We start from the raw sequence: 7,392 nt of genomic DNA on the forward strand, positions 1-7,392 counted from the left end.
TTTTTCCTAGTCAAGAATTCAATAACATTTAATTGAACAAAAAAATTGAATTAAAAGTACCAAATTAAGGACAAATGAGTGAATAATATAAGAAATTATAACTTCGTACGTGTATAAAATAAAGAGAATTTACTGATTTATTTTATGTTAGATGATAAAACTAACAATAATATATTAATAAATGGATATACCTTTAAAAAATTCACAATATAATTTCAAATATTTTCATAAATAAACTGTTAAAATTTTTGTTATCGATAAAATGATGCTATTATACAATTTTTTCGCAAAACCTAAAATCAAAAGGAAAATAATTTTGTGTGGGTTAATATAAATTAATTACATACCAAATAAGTAGAATCATTCATTTGTTTGTTTTAATATATCAGCATGGGCAAGCAAATTAAAATGATTATCCGAAATTTTACGATCATCGACTGTATCTACTATACGTAACTCCATGTTGAAACATATTTTGCACGTGTGTACAGTCAGAAGATATATTCCGCTTGATTTCTCAATCTCAAAATTTGAGAAGACATAGACCTTCCTTTCTACCAATTCATTCTCAAATATTTTTGTCAAATAATTCTTGATTGAACAATAAATTTTATCGTACTGCAAAATAAATTAAATGTAAAAGTTATTAACATTTACAAAAGGTTTAATTACTCTGTTGGTCCCTATAGTTTTGTAAAATTTTTAATTAGATCCCTATATTTCTTTTCTTTTTAATTGGGTCCCTGCACTAATTTTTTTCAATTAAGTCTCTTTTAGTAGTAATTGGCTTAATTTTATAGGGACCCAACTTAAAAAAAATGGTATAGAGACCTAAATAAAAGGAAAAAAATGTAGGGACCTAATAAAAAAAATTGGTGCAAGGACTCAATTAAAAAAAAAAGTATAGGGATCTAATTGAAAATTTCGCAAAACTATAGGGACCAACAGAGTAATTAAACCTTTACAAAACTATTAAAAGGAATTGTCTTTGACTTGTGAAATGGTGTATTTATAAAATTAACTTAAAATATGAACTACAAATATTTATAAGAATTTAATTTTGATGTACTGACAGTGTAAATAATTTTACACGTGCATCTAATTACGTAATGACACATCAATAAAAATAAATACCTTTCACATTGACTGCGTGAATAGTCATCCAAAAAAACGGATGTGATTGCACGACAGTGTAAAATGCTTTACACTATTAGTGCATCAAAATTAAACTCTATTTATAAATTGAACTTAGCATTATTTAAAAAAATTTAGTAAATGAATCAACTAATTTGGTCATCTATTAGAATTATTTCTATGTAAACTGTCTTGCTCTTGTCAAACTTGAATGGGACTTTCTATAGCGTTATAATTCTTATCTTTATTTTTCATACTTTCTCTTCGTATAATCTATTATAGGTGATACTATTGATATGATCGTAGTCAATAGTCATTAGGTATAAAAAAAAAGAATAGAATAATGACTATGTGAAAATTATAAATTTTTTAAATGATAAACATGAAAAAAAATTTATTATTGCTTATTATATATACTAATAATATGTCAATAATTTTTAGAATTTACTAATAATACTAATAGTTTAAAGATAATTTTACTATTGTTATAATAAATTTAGCTATTACTCTAAATAAATAAAATAAATATATATATATATATGATTATTTTTTATATCCATGCATATTCTCTCATCTCTTTTTATATGTATGATTAACAATTTTTTTAAATGGTGATATTTTAATTTTTTTACGTATTTTTATATATTAGCAAAAAATAAAACTACGTATTGTGACTTTTTTTCTTTTTCATACCTTAATCTTAATTAATCAATTATTTGTCCACACAATACAATTAAACTTTTAATCGTTCTAATTTATTGATGAATTATATTTCTCTTAATAATTGCATTACTAATCTGAAATACAAAAAAAGTGATACATATATCCAAAAAAAACAAAACAAAAAAATCATATTAAAAAGTTTAAAAATAACATATACAAAAAAAATAGTCATAATATATAAATTGAGACAACAATTTAAATTTCTATAAAACTAATTTAATCAATTACCAATATTAGAACTAAATTATTTAAATAATATTTAATCTACTCTAATCCTTAGATACATATAGATTAGAGTCATTCTCGTAACAACCAACTGAAATAACATCATAAGATCGAACACTTAGAATCCGTACAAATTCAGACTATCTTTTTTTTAAATTGTCAAGTTAAATTGACTTTTGTTCTTCTCAATGGCATTGTATTAATGCACCAGAAGGCCGGTAGTTTCGAAAAAAAATCACAATATATTATAAAATTATTTTTAATACAAAAAGCTTAAGAAAAGAAAATTTAAATATAGTACCAATCTTTGAATGCACAGATTTTCAAAATTGAACCTAAATTGAGAAAATTCAATCTCATTATATGCTTCACTTTGAATATTTTCGAACAAAAATAGAAAACGTGGAGGGGATGTGAGTTGAATTTGACCTACAAAGTTCTTTAGAAACAATTGTCCAATCAAAGAAGAATAACAGATTAGAAAAAAAGAAAGTTAGTTATTTGCATTTTATTTCATTACTTTTACAGCATTCCCGTTCCCTACTGAGAACGTGTGGTTTGTTCTCACCCCTAAAATCTGTCACCCTTTCAGTGACAGGCTCGAAGGTTCAATATGAAGCTGCGGACGAGTAGTAGATTTACTTGTGATTCCTGTTATTTTTATAGAGTTCCCTCGCCCTTGTTGTTTTTAGTTTTATTTTATCCAGAGGGATAGGTATTGTATTCGAGTTTTATATTGAATTTATTTGCATAACACTTATTATTATTAATAATTATGTGATTATTATTATTTGAAGATCTTTGATATGTAATTTTAATTACTAAAAATAATTTTCTGGAGTTTTCTATAAAACTGAAATGCGATACCGAACTAAAGGCTCAATATTAAAAAGTTAATAAGGAAAATAGGTTAGTAATGTCTTACTTTTGGCACGATCATGACATACTAAAAGTTAGGGTGTTACAAGTATTATATTATAAAATATAAAAATTGAAGTGATTATTATATAATTTGGATGGATTGGACTAAATATAAAAATATAAAATAGAATTATATTATTAAATTTTGGTAATTTTAATTAGTTAATAATATAAAATAATATAAAAGTAGCATAATTGAATAGTTTTGGTTGATTATACTAAAAATATCGAAAAATACTCTAAATAAAAAGTCAAATTAACTTTAATATTAAATTCATTTATACGATTTTAATTTTATATAATATTTAGATAATAGATTAGTAAAAGCAAATGGAATGATGACTTTAATTAGTATTCGATAAAATATTCATTTAAAATAAAATAAAAAAGTAAAAGTATGATATTATTAAAAATAATACATTTTTATGTTTAAAAAATTACATTTAAATAAAATATTTGCAAAATATAAAATTTAGAGTAACATAGCTTCATGAATATTAATCGTTAATCAGTTATGAACTAACATAGAATTATAATACAATTTATTTACGAAAAAATAATCAACAATTAATATTAATAAATATAAAACTCATCCAAACACTTTGATTTAAAGTATGAGGGGTTAATTATTATTCATTATTAATAATGTTTTGTTCATAACAAAAGTAAAAATATAATTATTCACATTTAGATTTTAGAAGAATTAACGTTATAAGCAACAAATGATCTATTTTATTATGCATATTATAAATTAATGAATTAAACTAACTGATATAGTGAACTATAATTAATTAATCGATATAAATTATAATAAATTATTTAACATTTAAAAAGAAAATAAAATGAATAAGAAAAAAATAAAAAGAAATAGAAAAGATAGAAGACTTCAATAAAATAAATTGAGTGTAAGAGTTTTTTTTTTGGTAAATTTTATATCACATCTGTTTCAATAATAATTGATCTGTCACCTTATAACTCAGTCTTTATTATGCATTATGAGTTATAACTCGGCGTTAACTATCATTCATTCTTTTCCTTGTAACTGACACCTTCATTACCGACTTAATGATCATTATTTCTATCTTAATGACCAAACGGTCATAACATCAATTCTATTCATCAATTTTATGCCTATAAAAAGAACCTTCTATGTCTAATCTCAATAATACAGAATACAGAATACATTCTATATTCATAGAATTATTATAAACACAACATAACACATGATAACTTTCATTTCATGTCTTACATTCTATATTCATAGAATTATTATATACCTCTTAAACACTTACTGATTTGAGCGTCGAAGTGTCTTTTGCAGGTACCCACCCCTTGTTCTCTCCTTGCTGACGTATAACTCATCCCGACTAGAAGCTTGAAGACATTCATCGACGGACGAGCTATACACCGACCAAACTCAGCAAGAACAATTGGCGCCGTCTGTGGGGACGAGTAAAATAATTTCCACTCCCCTTAGGTTCATAAAATTTGATTTACATTCAAATTTTTGAACCAATCTCAACAATCTTGTTTAAGATTTTATTTAATACTTTTTATCAAATTTTAATCTATCGTAACTTTTTATAAAGTATATATTTTGTACATTCAAATTGTTTCATTTTTACGTATCATAATATTTCACATCTCATACTCTATCAATGAACCAATCTGAAAACAAACTCGACTTTCAATCAATCCGAGAATAAATTCGGTTTTCAATCAATCCAAGTACAAACTCACCTATCAATTTTTCTTACTTTTTCAAAGTTCTCTATTTATACAAGTAAAATTATATATTTTATTCAACATACTTTTGCATTTATATTTTGTGTAACTAATATTTATTAATTTATTAGTTATATTCAAACCTCAATATATATTCTATACAATAATGACATATAACAACTATGTCAACTGCATTTTTATTTCATTATGTATTATATTCTTATTGCTTAATGATTTCATTTATACAATTAAATGACGGTAATGATGAGTTCAAATCTTAAAATTGGATTCCATAAAAAATTAATTGCATATCAATTGTATATAACTGTTACACTATTCACTTTATGCTATTAACTTTTATATTACTATTTGTTTAATACAAAAAGTTAAACAAAAACACATGCAAACATTCAAAATTTACTATTATTGCACGAGGAATATCCTTCGTCATACTGTAACTGCTAAAAACATTATACTAAATGTATAATTCAATAACTGTAATCTTATTGCTTTATTATCAAATTAAAGCATGTCCTACAAAACAAAATTCAGATATTCACATTTGGCATGTATGACATTCATATATGTCGTCTTCTTCTCTACAATTATCAACTTTCAAGGTATATTTTTTTTACTTTGAACTCTTTTACTTTTATAATATATATTATTCAATATATGTTGCGATTTTGTACATATTCATTTTCTCAATTTATCTTATTTATGTCAGACCTTCGCTATAAATTATAAATATTCAAATAACTAATTGCTTTGAGCGAGAAATTCATCAATAAGCTGTTGTGGGCCGGAAAAATTCTCAAGACAATTAACCATTATATCCTCGGATCATACAATCAATTCCGTCAATGGATATTTATTTATGAACTTTTCAGTTCACATACAATCAAATGCAAATTGTTCTTAAGCGGAAAAGTATCCCCCACACGACTATCTTGATTGAATCACTCTTATCACTCAATTATTTTTTGAATAAGTGTCGATATAATAATCCAACTAAGCTTGGGGGCTCACCATATCATTATTCACTCATCTTTTAACCGAGTTATAACTCATTTTATTTTCTAAGCTTAGCCTGGATCATATGATCGGCGGACAAAGCTTCGGGGCTGTGATCTGTCACCTTATAACTCAGTCTTTATTATGCATTATGAGTTATAACTCAGCGTTAACTATCATTCATTCTTTTGCTTGTAACTGACACCTTCATTACCGACTTAATGATCATTATTTCTATCTTAATGACCAAACAGTCATAACATCAATTCTATTCATCAATTTTATGCCTATAAAAAGAACCTTCTATATCTAATCTCAATAATACAGAATACAGAATACATTCTATATTCATAGAATTATTATAAACACAACATAACACATGATAACTTTCATTTCATGTCTTACATTCTATATTCATAGAATTATTATATACCTCTTAAACACTTACTGACTTGAGCGTCGAAGTGTCTTTTGCAGGTACCCACCCCTTGTTCTCTCCTTGCCGACGTATAACTCATCCCGACGAGAAGCTTGAAGACATTCATCGACGGACGAGCTATACACCGGCCAAACTCAGCAAGAACAATAATAATAAATAAAAATACGTCAACTTGATATCTAAGAAAAAATGATGAGATAAAATCATAATACAGTTCTAAAGTAAAAGCTTATATTAGAGCATAATATCATTACACAACACAAATTGAAAGTAATTTCACACTACAATATACCACAAACAGGTAAATGACTTAAATTTAAATACGAAATAATTTTTATTTATGCATACATGATAACACTATAGGTTATAAATACTTCATGGATAACATAGCATATATAGCTCCGAATGATGAGCACAGGAGTTGGAGAGTGTGGTGGTTTGTGTCCACGATAGTTGCCTTCTTACAACGACGCTTCATATGAAGAAAGAGAATTGTTGTAAAAGCTATCCAATAAAAGAGTAACTGGTAAACAAATGATATTTTCTTCTAGCATACATGGTCTTTTATAGTGATAAAATAAAAATGGAAGGAATTAAATTTTATATTTTTATATTAGGAATAGAATTTGATATTTATTCCAATAAAATTATTATTGTTATTCTCAATATAAATGGGTTACCATTAAGATAACAACTTGCCACTAATAAAATCATTCGATAATGAATAAGAATTAGAAAAGTATCAATATAATTAAAATGAATATAATTAAAATATTTAAAAATATTTTTGATTGATAATTAGTTTAATAATTTATTAAATATTATTTTATATAATTATAATAAAGATATTTTTCTAAATTAGTATAATCATGCATTATTCATTAAATGCTAATTGTAATATATTTATAATAAAGATATTTTTCTAAAAATAATTTTAGAAGAGAGAATAGTGCTTTCATTACATGAGAATAGTACTTTTTAAAAATAAATATATTTTTTAAATTAGTATAATCATGCATTATTCTTTAAATACTAATTGTAATATAATTATAATAAAAATATTTTTCTCAAAATAATTTTAAAAGAAAGAATAGTGCTTTCATTACATGAGAATATTACTTTCTAAAAATAAAGATATTTTTCTAAATTAGTATAATTATGCATTATTACTTAAATGCTAATTATAGTATAATTACAATAAAGATATTTTT

Source organism: Arachis duranensis, chromosome 5 (assembly GCF_000817695.3).
Source record: "Arachis duranensis cultivar V14167 chromosome 5, aradu.V14167.gnm2.J7QH, whole genome shotgun sequence".
In the NCBI taxonomy this organism is placed as follows: Eukaryota; Viridiplantae; Streptophyta; class Magnoliopsida; order Fabales; family Fabaceae; genus Arachis; species Arachis duranensis.